The sequence below is a fragment of the Dermochelys coriacea genome, chromosome 1, assembly GCF_009764565.3.
Source record: "Dermochelys coriacea isolate rDerCor1 chromosome 1, rDerCor1.pri.v4, whole genome shotgun sequence".
Classification (NCBI taxonomy): Eukaryota; Metazoa; Chordata; order Testudines; family Dermochelyidae; genus Dermochelys; species Dermochelys coriacea.
In genome coordinates this window covers 320132460-320147606 of record NC_050068.2, presented here as the reverse complement: position 1 = coordinate 320147606, position 15147 = coordinate 320132460, and the positions used below count along the sequence as shown (strand labels likewise).

The 15147-nt window shown below is 39.2% G+C and overlaps 1 protein-coding gene across 7 annotated transcripts in view; it reads left to right on the top strand.

The window, feature by feature from the left end:
* Nucleotides 1-15147, top strand: part of TAFA5 (TAFA chemokine like family member 5) — a 612146-nt gene that overhangs the window by 554387 nt on the left and 42612 nt on the right. For 2 of the 7 annotated variants that reach the window (XR_005290758.2, XR_006275505.1), the window contains exon 4: nt 8215-8348. The exons of the other annotated variants lie outside the window; for them this stretch is intronic. The gene's annotated coding sequence lies outside the window, so the exon portion shown is untranslated. The remainder of the gene's footprint in view (nt 1-8214; nt 8349-15147) is intronic. 7 annotated transcript variants of the gene reach the window in all.

The window sequence follows — 15147 nt, the reverse complement described above, 5'->3', positions numbered from 1 at the left end:
AAGAATTCTCTGTAGCTTGAAAGCTCCTCTTTCTTACCAAGGGAAGTTGGTTCAATAAAAGGTATTACCTGACCCAACTTGTCTCTCTAATATCCTGGGACTGACACTGCGACAACAACACTGCATACCTAGAAGATGTTGCAGTTTTAGTCTCTGCTTGTCTTTTATCAATGTGTTTCACAATTTGAGGGGAGGGACACTTCTCAATCCCCTCCCCCCCTCCTGAATTTTCAATTACCTTTCTGCCCAGAAGCACCTTTATCTTGTATGCTTGATTGACAGCTATAGCTGTTTTTTCCTGAAGCAGATATCAGCTCAGCCCACTGCAGAGTCCAGACTATTCTTTGGTGAACTCCAAATTGCATGTCAGTGGAAATTACTGAAGATCACTTAGGCCCCAATCCTACAATGTGTAGCATGTAGGTGGACTGTTCTGCCGGCACAGAGCCCCTTTGAAGTCAGTGGTGGCCCTACATAGGCACAGCAATCTACCCACACACTACGCGTTGCAGGATCAGGGCCTTAGAAGCTACAGTAAGTATAAAATTGCAATTATCACTGTATTGTGAACCAACGTTCCCCAGATATTTTCCTGTCTTCTCATTTGCTTCTGCATTCATTTGCTTTGTAAACTATGTGGTTTGGGTCCCAGCTATCAGAAATATTGCTCCTCTCCCTATGTGCTGAAACAATCATTGCGATCAGCTGGGATGCTTTTCCTATTAGCCCAAAGATATGAACATTTGGGCGCTGCAGTCAGGGCATTGTCTGAAGACAGCCATCTCTTAGCAGAAATAGGGCTGGTTTAGGAAGAGTATAGATTCATATTAAGCTATTGTGGCTGTGTATACAGATGCCTGTTGTGATTAGGAGAGGGGAGTTATGTCATTTTCCCTGCATTAGCCTGCATTATTACCTAATAATCAACATTAAACAATGTTACTATTACTTGTAATAATCGTTAATGATGCAGTTTTAAAATACAACTAATATTTAACAGGCTACAGTATGTATCATAAAGTTTCTAATGGGGGTTTATCACACTAAAAAATCTGCCATTGTTTCCCCCCTGATTTATTCCACTTCCCTTTGAGACAGCATGTGGCAATCACCATCCATCTGTCTGAGGAGAACAAGGGGTTCCCTTGAGAACCAATCAGCATGCTCCTTAATTGGCTTCAAGGGTTTGTATTGGCCAATGCCAAACATCTCCTTACCCCTGGGAAATCCTGTCAAGTCCTGCCTTACTTGTGAATGAGAGGTTTAGAGCAAAAATGAACCTGTCTCCCACATGACAGCACAGAGCATTTACCACTAAACCACTGGACTTTTTCTAGTTGGTTTTAAAAATAACAATAATTATTATGGGTCTTCCCTATCGTCTCTGCCATCAGCATAACCACAGCTCTCACCAAAAATTGAAACCTGCAGCTGGGATGCTTTTAACTTTCTTCTTTAATTAAATAATATACATGAGGAAAATGAAATGCCACCAGATTTGCGATTTTAATTAATTCAGCAAGAAAGTTAAAAAGCAGCGGTGCTGTGGATGAAGTGCTTTTGAAAGCCACAATGAAATTGGTGGTCATGCTGCTACACTTGATAGCTCCTTGCCCATGTCTGAATTGTTTGAAATTCCACTTTTTCCAAAAGGAAACAAAACTGAAAGATCTGAGTCATCTGACATCTCCTGCATTAGGGAAGAGGGGAAAAGTCTTTTTAAGATCTGATCTTTCTCTTCTTGCCACTTTAAAGACCTCAGCCCAAGGAAGAATATATAAGCATTGGCTGGAGTCTTGCACTGCTCCTCCCTGAGTTAGGCAACTCTTTGTATCCTCAGAGGTGGACTGTAGAGTATCATCAGTTGCCCTTTTTTCCTTAAGGCCCCAATTCAAGAGATCACCTGATCTTCCCATTCACCATCCCCATTCAGGAAAGTACTTCAGCATATGCATAACTTTAAGCAGGTACTTAGCTCCCATTGATTTCACCAGGATTAAAGCATGAGGCTGAGTTGGACATTTCTGCACAGCCCTCCCATCCACTGCCAGCCTAATGTGTGAAAGCCTTACATTCTCTGCCACTAGATTGTCAGGCTGGTTGGACTCCCAAATTAGCGTTCAATAAAAAGTAGTAATCTGAGGCATTGTGCCACAAACAACACTCCCATGCCCCTCTGGAGCAATAAGTGGAGGCAGTAATGTGCTACAGCTCTTTACAGGGCAAAGCACACTTGCCTCCTTGTGCACAGTGAACTGACTTCTTGGTTAATGCGGGGAGAGAGGAGCAAGCAGGCCCATGGCTCCATCTCTCCCCATTTATTTTTTGTGGGAGTGATACTGTATGCAGAGCTGCTCCCCATACCTGGAGCTGCAATATGAGAAACTCTTCCAGGGCCACATACATGTGAGAGGGCCTTATTCTGGGGCACATACAACCTGGACTCAATAAAGCCATTTTGAAGCAGCATTACTGTGAAAACCATGTTGAAAGCTACACGTGCCAAGTAAATGGTCCAGTCCTACACAGAAAAAGGAAAATAAATGTTAGTTGGTGGTGATTTCAAAATGAAATTAGTTTAAAAGCCAGAATAAAATTACTGTAAAAAGGTTACTAGCTCCTTTCTTACCAATTCTTTCTCATGTATTCATAACTTAATTATTTTTCATAAATGCAGGGAATATTCAGTAAAGCCCACAAAAAATATAGTGTTCTTAAATCAGAAAAAAATCTATATTATACCAGCAATAAAACTGCTCAGGGATGTGCATTAGTGGGTCATGGGTGCATTCATAGAATATCAGGGTTGGAAGGGACCTCAGGAAGTCATCTAGTCCAACCCCCTGCTCAAAGCAGGACCAATCCCCAATTTTTGCCCCAGATCCCTAAATGGCCCCCTCAAGGATTAAACTCATAATCCTGGGTTTAGCAGGCCAATGCTCAAACCACTGATCTCTCTCTCCTCCCCGCTGCAGTCCTCAGGGTATGGAGGTAACCTACTGTGCCTTTTACCTTCTGCTGTTCCGTATGTTCCACTGAAACTTAAAGCATGTGTCATATCTGATTATTCAGTTGGACTATATTGTGGACTTAATTATTGTACTTGTGAAATATCGCTCTTGGTATCACTCATTTTTTGAGTTCAATATATAGAATAAATACTTCAAGCGGGTAAGTTAAAAAAATTAAAAACACAAAGTAAGAGGGCAGAACCCCTGAAAATATTATATGGTATATTTTTCAAAAAATAAAGCCCAGGTTATCAACTTACAAGATACTCTGTATTGGCAGAATTCATTAATTCTTTCATCAAGTTACTTACATACATGCTTCAAATATGTTATTTGATTTTTTAATGATCTTTCTTTGTTTCTATTAAACTGAACCTGGGCTCCTGGAATAAGGCAAGAATTTCTTGCAACCCCAGGAAATTTCTGGTAGCAGTTGGCTAAAGTTGATCCAGTCTTTTTTTAAAACCTTACATTTCAGGAGCTTGTAAACACACCTATTAAAATTTATTTGAGCCACTACTTGGATTAAAAATTGCAAAAACAAAATAAAAGTTATTTTATCTTAAATCTGAAGAAGTTATGTGAAGTATTTTAACCTGCAATGAATAGAGATACTATATTTTCCTAGAGGATAATCTGCGCTATATTTTCTGAGAGACAGCACATGAAATTATAACAGTTTCAGCAGAACCGACTATCAGCATTGGCACCTGCAGTGAACTTGCTTGCCTTCAGAGAGCTCCAGTTTTTAAATGCGATGTCACTTAGTTTCATTATTTTAAATGAAGAGAAGTGCTTGTGATCACTAAAGTGCAGCTTTTAACATTGACCTTTTATTCATAAACGTGCTCTTCTATTGACACTGTTTGTTGTTATATGTATGGTAAAAATGGAAAGAAGTAATTTCATAGAACCGTAAAATCTATCAAACTGGTAGAAAGGCTACCTTACTATCTCAGACACATAAAGGGCCAGTTCCTCAGCTCCAGTTCCAGAGTCTCACGTTGAGCTACCCAAAATCAGCAGTCAGTTTTGAAAATTTCTACTCCAATGACTTCAGATGATCTTCTTTTCTCCAAACCAAAGACTTAATACAATCAGCTCAGGGGAAACAATTCATGTAACTTTTACATGTTGTTACCCCCAAATAAGCATGCAAAGGCATTTGGCTGCTGTAATCTGATGAGAATGACTGATGCCTTTTTGACCTCTAATGGAAAGATGCACCTTAGATGCAGAGCTATGTTTTGCTGAAGTCCTGTAGACGGCTCCATTTGTGTACACATTGACACTGTTTTATTCCACTTTGTTCAATGTAATAAAAGGAACTATGTCCATAATCTAGATAAAAATAAACTTGAATCTGTGTTCATTTATTTCTCACCCACCAAGGATTTAATCTACTCCAGAAATTCAAACCTTTTTGACCCCCAAGCACAGGACGCCAGCAATAAATTTACTTTTGGTCAACTTAGAGAAATTATTTATTTTAAGACTCAGTCTTTATTTTAAGACTCAGTGGGCCTGATTTGGCCCTTTACCTATACTATGGACACCATTCACTAGACCAGTTAGCCAATGTCCAGTACATAGTTAATTGTAAAAAGAAAAGGAGTACTTGTGGCACCTTAGAGACTAACAAATTTATTAGAGCATAAGCTTTCGTGAGCTACAGCTCACTTCATCAGATGCATCCGATGAAGTGAGCTGTAGCTCACGAAAGCTTATGCTCTAATAAATTTGTTAGTCTCTAAGGTGCCACAAGTACTCCTTTTCTTTTTGCGAATACAGACTAACACGGCTGCTACTCTGAAACCTATAGTTAATTGTGAGAGCGAGAGCTGTACTTTACACAGATGAATAATCGTGGGTTATGACACAGAAAAATACATTAAGTAGTGGAAACTTCAATCAACAAATGGATAACTTCATTTCAAAATGACAAAAGACTCAAAGGATACTTAATCACAGTTATCTCTGTAATATTGTTCTTAAGAGCTTAGTTGGGGGAGGCTTTCCAGGCAGTCTCCTCTAGAAGATACACTCAAGCCACTGGAAAAATAGCCCTAAGGTAAGGGTGAAGAAGGCATTCAGAGAGAGAAGTGGGAGAGCTGTGGGGAAGTAGCCCAGGGAAATGTAGCAACTCTGGCGGTGAAAGGTCGTCTGCCAACAGCTGCTGCCATTAGGGTCCCTGGGCCGGAACCCAGAGTAGAGGGCGGGTCCGGGTTCCTCCCAATCTGCCACTACAGAAGCACCTCCTGGGAGGGGAAGACAGGCCCCTGTCAGGACAGGAAGCTGAACTGTTCTAGAATAACCCCATAGGAAAAACAGAGACTGTGGGAGTTCTCTCACCAACCTCCTTGCTGGCTTATGATGAAAAGGGTTCAGTAGACTATAACCCTGGCCCTAGAGAGAAAAGGGCTATGTGGAGGGTTTCAGAGAGCCTCTGAGGCTAGCATAAACTGCCTGGAAGCACGAGACAAGGTCGGAGCTCTGCCACTATATATATATATATATATATATATATATATATATATATATAATATAAATTCCGGATGAGGATTTGCTAACAAGGAGCTGTCTGGGAAATAAACCAGCTTCAGTGGTTTCAGGAGAATTTTCAGAATTACAGAGTGGCATAGGAATATACTTATATTTAAATACACAAATGTCTCAAATTATCACAGCAAATGGCAATTGACAGCTTATGATGCATCTTGGCACTGATTTCAGATCAAACCACATATCAGGTTTTAAATCAAAATATATTTATCTCCTTGTTGACATGAATATCAATCTCAAGCTTCAGCTTCTGGATTATGTTTACTTATGATCCATAAAGGAGCCATCTTAATTTTTTCACATTTAAATGTTGTTTGTGCTGCTTTTGGCCTGCTAGACAACAGTATATCCCATATGTGAATATGACATTGCCATCGCTAGGAATGTTACGATCATTTTCAGGATACTGTCTTTCTGAATTTGGATAGCAAACTGCTTGGCTGCAGTCTGTGTTTTTGGCCATAGACACCTGGCCCATCCTAGAGAAAGATGACCTCTGGCAAAATATTGGGATTATTGTTTCCCATCTGGAGGAAGCCCAGGAAGTTCCAGATGTCAGAGTTCTGGCTCATCAAAGTGCCAGTTTTTGAATGAAGGTGCCCAGGATCAGAGTGGGTTTTATTGGTTTTATTGGTGGAATATGTACCTCACGTTGCCATTGAGGAGAGGGACAGTTTAATATTATTTCGACCTCAAGCGTAAATGCCTTGAAGAGCTTCTACTCAATCAGCAGCAGTCTTTCCCTCAGCTTCACAGTAGGGCTGTGCCTTAAGGTACAATCTAGCCTCTCGAATCATTTACTGTACACAGAGTGGTGCTTGTAAGAATCCTGAGATCGCACCCACCTTGTCTTCCACTCTCAAGACTCTTGCATCATTTCTCCCTTTTTTCACATCTCTCCTTTGCCTGAATGAGGCTCTTTTCTGTACCTTTCACACTAATCAGCTAGACGCATCAGTGGTAAGCAACACCAGACACTTCCTCCCCATCAGCCCTGATATCATCCACAGTAATCCCAGCCTGTGCCAGTTTTTTGGACTGAGAGCCTGGGAATGAGAATCAAATACAGATCTGAGGCCCCAGGCATCTGAGCATGTGTTTTCTCACAAGGCAAAAATGTAGCACTGCAGGGTGATTGTAATGATGGGATGTTGAGTTTTCACCAATCATGTCATCTGGGCTATTATAAAATCTTCAGGACCTATCTCTTTATTTGGCTGCATTCTCTTGTAATTGGTAAGACTCAGTGCTAGCTATCTCTCCCTTCTACTTTAAGATCCTCCTACAGTTTTTCTTATAGTCCCAAGAAGTCCAAGGAATCAATATATTTGAAATTGCCACTAAGGTCTTTCAAATTCCTTGTATTTTTCCTTTAATTTGACAAGAACAGTGGGGGGAGGGGTGCAGTACTAAAGCTCCCATTAAAAAGAAAACTTTAAATTCTAAAGTAGAGAACAAGTTTCATGCTAAATGGGTTCTTGGGGTTGAGTGTTTGCATTTGATTAGGAACTCAGAAATAGCACTGTGATAAATAGCAGAGAGTGTACCACACCAGATTTGACTAATGAGATTGTCACTACAATATCCTGGTTCCTGTCTTCCCTGAAGCTCATTTGCTTCTGAGGTTCATTACATTTCATCTGTGTAGCTGTTTTATGACACAGTAAGGTCAGTTCCATATCTACCATTAGGACAAGTAAAGTGCAGCGTATAGTACTCTGATTTAACACCAATATATTTGTGAATACCTCAGTAATTTTTACTTTATTCTCCAGTTTTTGCACGTTTTTTTTCAGTTTCTTAATATAAAAACCAGTTACACAAATGTAATGAAACTGTTTGTAGAGTGATGCTTATCTGTGATTAGGGCTTATTGACTCCTGGGATTTTATTGTCACAGAAATAGCAGTGGAATTTCCTCCTTGATGAGGGACCCACAGAAACTGTTACCTGTTCTGTTAGGTAGTCTCACCTGGCAGAACAATGGTAGTGTGCTGTATTGGTCAGAAGAACAGGAGGCCATCAGTCACAAAAACTCTTTCTCATTCCTTTCTCCCTCTATCACCGTGGCTTATTCCTGAGATAATGCTTAGCCGGAGGATGATGCTTTTCACAATGATACATATGGATTGACAATGGGAATTAGTATGCAACTGATGGTAGCATGGGACTTGTTGTGTCCCACTGAGGAGAGGTGCAACTACTTGGACTTCTCTTCCAGCCTGAGAAAGGTTATCAGAGAAACTGTTCTATGGGGAGCTGGAGGAGTCCCTTGGAAGATATGCTGGGGAGAGGGAGGGAGTGTGGATTCCCACACTTTGCATGAGAGAGAATTGCCTTGAGAGGGGGAAGGCAAGACTCTCATCCCATTTCAACTATGATACAGATGGAACTAGACAAAAGAGATGTGACTCTTCAAACACCAAATAGTTCTGTGTGTAGGGGGATGGAGATCACTTCTCTTTCCCCCTGCCCTCCAAAGTTGTACTGTGTTTGCTTTCTTACAGTCTTCTCCCTCATATGTGTAGTGTTCGTGTAAAATTTGTTATACATTATAGAGTTAGCATTTCCTTGCAGTTTGCCAGTTTGTTTTATTTATTTATTTTTTGCTGTTTTTCTATTTGTTTCCATTCTGCTGCAGAAATCTGATCACCACAGAACTCCTTGCCAAAATTCCACAGAAACCAGGGGGTATTGGGGATCTTGCCAAAGAATTTAGATCCAATATGCTGCACAATACACAGGGCTCTGCCTCTGATAGACAGCGACACACTGGTTGGTTTTTGAACTACTGTACTGTATGCATCCTAAATTTGTGTTTAGCTTTAAATGTAATTAAAATGTTAAACAGAAGTTTCCATGGACTGTAATCCTTCCATGTGTCTGCTTTGCTGTTGGGAGACTAAAAATGTTTTAACTGGCTAATTTGGGGATGAATGTATAATTCCTCCTCCTATGCTCAGCCCTGCCTGTCTTGTCCCCATCCCCTTCCATTCTTTTCATTCAGGCCCAAGTCAGAACTCTATGACATGACTATATATAGATATTACAAAACAGGAATCATCTATGTGATTATAGGAATATAACACAAAGAATGCATAAGGGCCAAATACTCCCTGTAGATACACATATGTGTATGCCATTGTATTGAACAGGAGCTGAACGTACATGTCTCAGGGCAGAATTTGGCCCTCTGTGTTTATGTATTCTTTAGTTTAGAGAAACATAATATTTTTAGAGATAGATATTGATTTCTTTGCCATGTCCCTCACTATCCCAAATAATATGAAGATTCTTTGTAGATGACAGTTATTATTCCAATGCAAATTAGGGGACAGTGAACTTTTTTCAAAAAAGCATGGGATTAGATGCCACTGTATTCAAATCATTCCATTATTGAGGGGATGGGGGCTCAATGTGCACACAACTTTGCCCGAAGTTCCAAAGCCCCTGGAACCAGGATCTAAACATTATTAAAATGTTAACTGGAAGGTCCCTTTGTTAGACTGGAGAGTTTTGTGATTGGGCTGCTATCCAGAAAAAAGTTCTCCTAAATGGAACCAAGGGTTAGCTGCTGAACTAATTTGTGCTGACACTGAGCTGTTCTGGAAATCTGCGCTGGAGACTGGCCCATCAAACAAAGGACACTGCTGCTTTAGCAGACTTTCCTGCCAGTCTCCACATTAAGTGTGAGGATTATGATCAGCAGCAAGCAGTCTTCTAGGATGGTAGGAGAGTATTTCCTCTCATGTGCACATTTGTATGTATTCACATCTTCATGAGCTTCATTCAAGGCCACTATCTGTCTTTTCTATGTATGCTTTGGATGGCTGTATATTCCCACTTCATGTGAGTGCAGAGCATGCTCTTTCTCTTGCCTTCAATCAGAGCTATAAAAATTAATTAAAATAAGAAATTTTTTGCCTTCCTCTTTATCTAATATATATGCATTCTTCTTCCCCTGTCCCCATAACCTCCATTCTCAAAACATAGGTAAAAATTCTGCACATTGAATTACGAATGCCAGTGATTCTTTCCTATATCTGGCATGCTAGTAGATTGCTGATTTCAAGTCACCTACTGTACCACTCTGTATCTTTGGAATGAGGCCAAACAAGACTTTTTTTTCTTAAAGGAATTGCCACATGGATTACGTAAAGCAGACATAATATCTCACTGGCAAGCACTGATCTTTCAATTTCTTCTCTGGCAGGAAAGCATCCTATCTAAAGCTCACATATTATGAGGCTGAATTCTCTCTTTTAATGGGTGAAATAGCCTAAATATCCTGCCTAATAAAACACTACTGTTTTTCTGATGTATTATTCATTAAAGTTTAACTGTTTTCACAATCAATCTCAGGACATTGTTTTTCCCATTTTTTTTTACTGCAAGTGTGAGCCCAACCTTGCTCCAGACCAGCTGCTTGTCGATCAGATGTCAGTCTGTGAATGCCCCTGCACAATTCTCTCCTCTAATTAGAGAAGGAAAAGTAGCTGTTTAAGTGGCTGTCTGTTGAGTTCAGTTGATGCCAGATCTGTGTATGTGTTTTCTTGAGCAGCTCAGTGTACTTTATAATACCTGAGATTGTTTTTAAACCTTACAATTAAATCTCATCTCACCCTCCATGCAATGCTTTCTTTGATAATGATGCAATATTGCAGCAATGGAAGCTTTACTTTATCTCCATAAAAGACTGTTATCTTTAAAAAATACTTCACTGTTAACACACTATTCCTCCAACATGGGTTTTTTGGGAGAAGATATGATATAATTACATGTTAAATCTGAGGAACATCTTGTCAGAGATAAGCAACAGTCCTTGCAATATATAGATCTGGATATTTAGATGTCTGTGTATAGATAGGTAGATAGATAGATAGATAATAAACTATACTAAAAGTAACTCTTAGATACATTGTTAACTTGATCTTGCCTTCTCAAAAAAAAAGTAATCACAATAATTATAATCCCTGATTATTTTTTTACTACCCAGAGGAAAGCCTCTGGCTACTCTTATATATTTTCAATCACATTAATATCAGAATTGCTTGTACCTGAGCAGTAAGAAAAGCAGAGAAATAGTTGTTTTTCATACTTCAAATCACATACCAGTGACATATCTTCCTTATTTTCACTTTCCATAAAGCTTCATGCCTAATACAGTTGTAAAGACAAAGAGGAAATAGATACAATCCAGTTACTTACTCTAGGCCTTTAGGGATAGGTTACTTTTAATGTATTTGATTCTTACCCAGATCGTTAGAGTGGCCTTTAGGAGAAACATAGCTACAACATTTCCCATTGCTGCTCCATTTTAGATTACAAGTGATTTTTATTTATCCCAGCTGTTTGATGCTGATGTCTCAAAGTGGCACATTGATAAGTGCTGATTTACCCGCTCTGGTACCTACATTTCACCCTTCCATCTGTGGATGCTCCTAATCTTAGTCATCTTCTCTAGGCTTCAGATAAGACAAAAATAATTTGTATCCCACAGGTCATCAGAGCCTTTCTAAAGCAGAATTGTTTTGCCCCCAAGAGGCTGATTTGGACTCTAAACCTTTAGGTCCTTTGTGTCTTTTCAACCTGATTTCCTAATGAAAGACACTCATTACCAAGGTGCTATTTTAGCAAACCAATAAAATGCAGAACCTGTTTTATCAGGTACCTGCTAAAAAGCCCTTTGCTTTTTAGGATAGCTTGATAAATTCCTTACAAAGTAGAGCTTTGGGTGAGAATATAGTTTACAATAATACAAGAACTTGTGCCAAGTTTCCTGACAAGGAGCTCAACATGCTTTACAATGCAACATCCCTATTAGGTAGGTAAGTAGTAGTGTCTCTATTTTACATATGGAGAATCATAGGCACACAGAGATTAAGTGACTTGATCAGTGACTTGCAGGAAATCCAAAACAAAGGTCTCTCATTTCCATTTCTGTGTCTTAATTACAAGACCATTTTCCCGCTCAAAACAACTTCCACTTGGTTAGCCACTCTATGGAGCAAATATTATAGGGAATTACATGGTGACGGTTTCAGGCAGAACCACCAAGGAAGAAGTATTTGGATTGTAAAAACTACAATACTCACCTGCTGAAGTGAAAAAACAGATTGACAGAGCCAGAAGAGTACCCAGAAGTCACCTACTACAGGACAGGCCCAACAAAGAAAATAACAGAATATCACTAGCTGTCACCTTCAGCCCCCAACTAAAACCTCTCCAGCACATCATCAAAGATCTACAACCTATCCTGAAAAATAATCCCTCACTCTCACAAATCTTGGGAGACAGACCAGTCCTCATTTATAGACAGCCCCCCAACCTGAAGCAAATACTCTCCAGCAACCCCACACCACACAACAAAAACTAACCCAGGAACCTATCCTTGCAACAAAGCCCGTTGCCAACTGTGTCCACATATTTATTCAAGTGACACCATCATAGGACAGGTTTCAGAGTAGCAGCCGTGTTAGTCTGTATTCGCAAAAAGAAAAGGAGTACTTGTGGCACCTTAGAGACTAACAAATTTATTTGAGCATAAGCTTTCGTGAGCTACAGCTCACTTCATCGGATGCATCATAGGACATAATCACATTAGCCACATCATCAGGGGCTCATTCACCTGCACATCTACCAATGTGATATATGCCATCAGTGCCAGCAATGCCCCTATGCCATGTACATTGGCAAAACCGGACAGTCTCTATGCAAAAGAATAAATGGACACAAATCTGACATAAGGAATCATAATATTCAAAAACCTGTAGAAGAACAGTTCAATCTCTCTGGCCACTCAGTAAAAGACTTAAGGGTGGCAATTTTGCAACAGAAAAGCTTCAAAAACAGACATCAACGAGAAATTGCTGAGCTTGAATTAATATGCAAACTAGATACCATTAACTTGTGTTTAATTAGAGACTGGGAGTGGCTGGGTCATTACACATATTGAATCTATTTCCCCATGTTAAGTATCCTCACACCTTCTTGTCAACTGTCTAAATTGGCCATCTTGATTATCACTACAAAAGTTTTTTTCTCCTACTGATAATAACTCATCTTAATTAATTAGCCTCTTACAGTTTGTATGGCAACTTCCACCTTCTCTGTATGTATCTTCTTATTATAAGTTCTATTCTGTACATCCGATGAAGTGGGCTGTAGCCCATGAAAGCTTATGCTCTAATAAATTTGTTAGTCTCTAAAGTGCCACAAGTACTCCTGTTTTTTAATCCAGATTATGTTCAGGCAAAGGTTTAGGGTTTGGATTTGATGTTTAATTGGGGCTATGATTCAAGTTCAGCTACATCTTGTGAGAAATTCTCATGAAATTTCAGCCACATTTTAGGTAACATCAATGTTATTAGCTATTCAGCACTCCAGAGTGAACTAGTGCTTTACAGGATAGAACAAATCGCTGACCTAAAGAACTTCCAATCTAAGCAGACCACACAGCGAGAGCTGGATGGTGGGTTTTAATTCAAACACTACCTCCTTTGAGTTGAAAAGGGTTCAGATTCAAGTTTCCAGTTTGGGTTTCTCTCCACTGCTGAGTATCATTATGTGATAAACAAGAGTCTCTTTATGTACAAAATCAGTGAAATATTATTCTACTATTGTAGATAATTTTTCCATTTAAAGGGACATGATCATCTTGCAAATCACATTATGCCTGAAAATTCTATACCCAGTATAGTTACAAGTGAAAATAAGATTACTGTAACTGAAGGAAGATAGTAGGAGAATATTTCTCATTTTTCCCCCAGTCTACTCTCTGCATTTGGCAGCACTACTTAGAAAGTTCCACTGGAATCAAAGAATGTACCAGTTCTCTATCCTGAAAATAGGGAAATTTATTCTAATCTTTCAAATGAGTGGAATTCTTTGGGTGCCTGCTGAATGTTCCCTATATCTTAGTAAAAGACACTTTTACACATCAGCAGAGAAGCAGGAAACCTCCTATTAAAATGCCCTTTAGGATTTTAAAAATAAAATCAGGTTGCACTGCTTAAAGGGTGTTGTCTTAGAACAGTGGTTCTTAACCTTTACTGCAGCCTGCACCCCTTTGGTTCTCAAAATATGTTCTTGCACCCCTTATCCAAAATCATTGAAGTAGGTTAGTTCTTTAAGCCTAGATGTATTTTTGTTTGTATATTACAGTAATCATTAAAATGTATAATGTTAATAAATACATAGATTTGATGAAACAAAGTAGTTGTACTTACGTGCCTGTGCTTAATTTGTGTTTTCAATGATTTACCTTCTAAAAAAATCTGGCATATCTCGCACCTCCAGACAGGGCATCTCGCACCCCCAGGTTAAGAACCACTGTCTTAGAAGCTAGAGTCATTATTTTAAATTAGTCAGTTTAAAAGAACTTCTCATGTCGATAATGTCTGTTTAGGTTGTTTTTTCTGAGGCAGGGTTTTTTTGACATTGACCAGGAGGCCCAAAGACTATGTTAGAGGGAAGCTGTTTGAAGATCTTTTTTATCAGAACCCTCATGACTCTGTACTGGGCCAGCCCTGTACTTCATGTACAGCCCCACAAATCCTTCCCCTGTTTTTTCCCCAATTAGACCTCACTTCTTCTCCTGAAATATTATTACAGCTTTTCACATCCACACCCACAAAGAACATTCAGTGAATAGTCTTAATAAGATTATTTATTAATGCTGTTTCATTAGCTGGCTATCCTATGGAGTCATGTAATGTGAAATATCGCCTGCCTCCTTCCTCTTTTATCTATAGGAATATGATATAGCATCACCATGACATGGTTAAGTCAGGAATACCAAAGTTTGTTCTAAATCTAGGGTTCCTGCACTGGCACTTGGTTGTGTCAGCTATGCCACCAATCAACTCTGGGGCAGGTTCTAATAACCTTACACATGCTGCGGAGTTGGTTCTAATACCCTTGTTCACCTTATTCTGTAAGTAGTTCCATTGATTTGAAAGAGTAAGGTCCAATACAGCCTGAGAAAAGGTATCAGACTCTGACTCCCAAGACATTTAAAGTTTTCATAAGAACAAATCCCCAAAAGGTGAAGAGAAATATAACCATATTTTTATACAAAAGGAAGAAAAAATATGACAGGGGAAGCGGGAGTGATGTTTAGGAAAAATATTGGGCACATCTATTATTTGAATTCTGGTAAAATTATTGATTTGAGGAAAATGGTTGTGGGGGGAAATATATGTACTAAGAGTGATAGGAGCCACCGCCAATTGTTATTAGCATATTAGTTTCCTATTCCCACAGGCAAATAATTTTTCCTTTCTGTCGCTGATTTGAACAGGGGATGTAAAATAATCAAACAATCCATGTTAAAGAAAAGTCTTGGAAGAATACTAACAGATATAGATATCTCCAGATTTCTAACTTATGAAAAAGTAATATATATGTATGGAAAGCATGGCTGGGTATGGACTACATAATGTGTGAGGCTGATCTTTATAAACATTCATCCACAAACACATTCAATAGGTATGACCTACCCTATTACACTTCAAATACAGTGGGAGCGAAAAGCTGTTGAACTTTTTAAAATGGCCTGCCTGGCGGCTAGTTC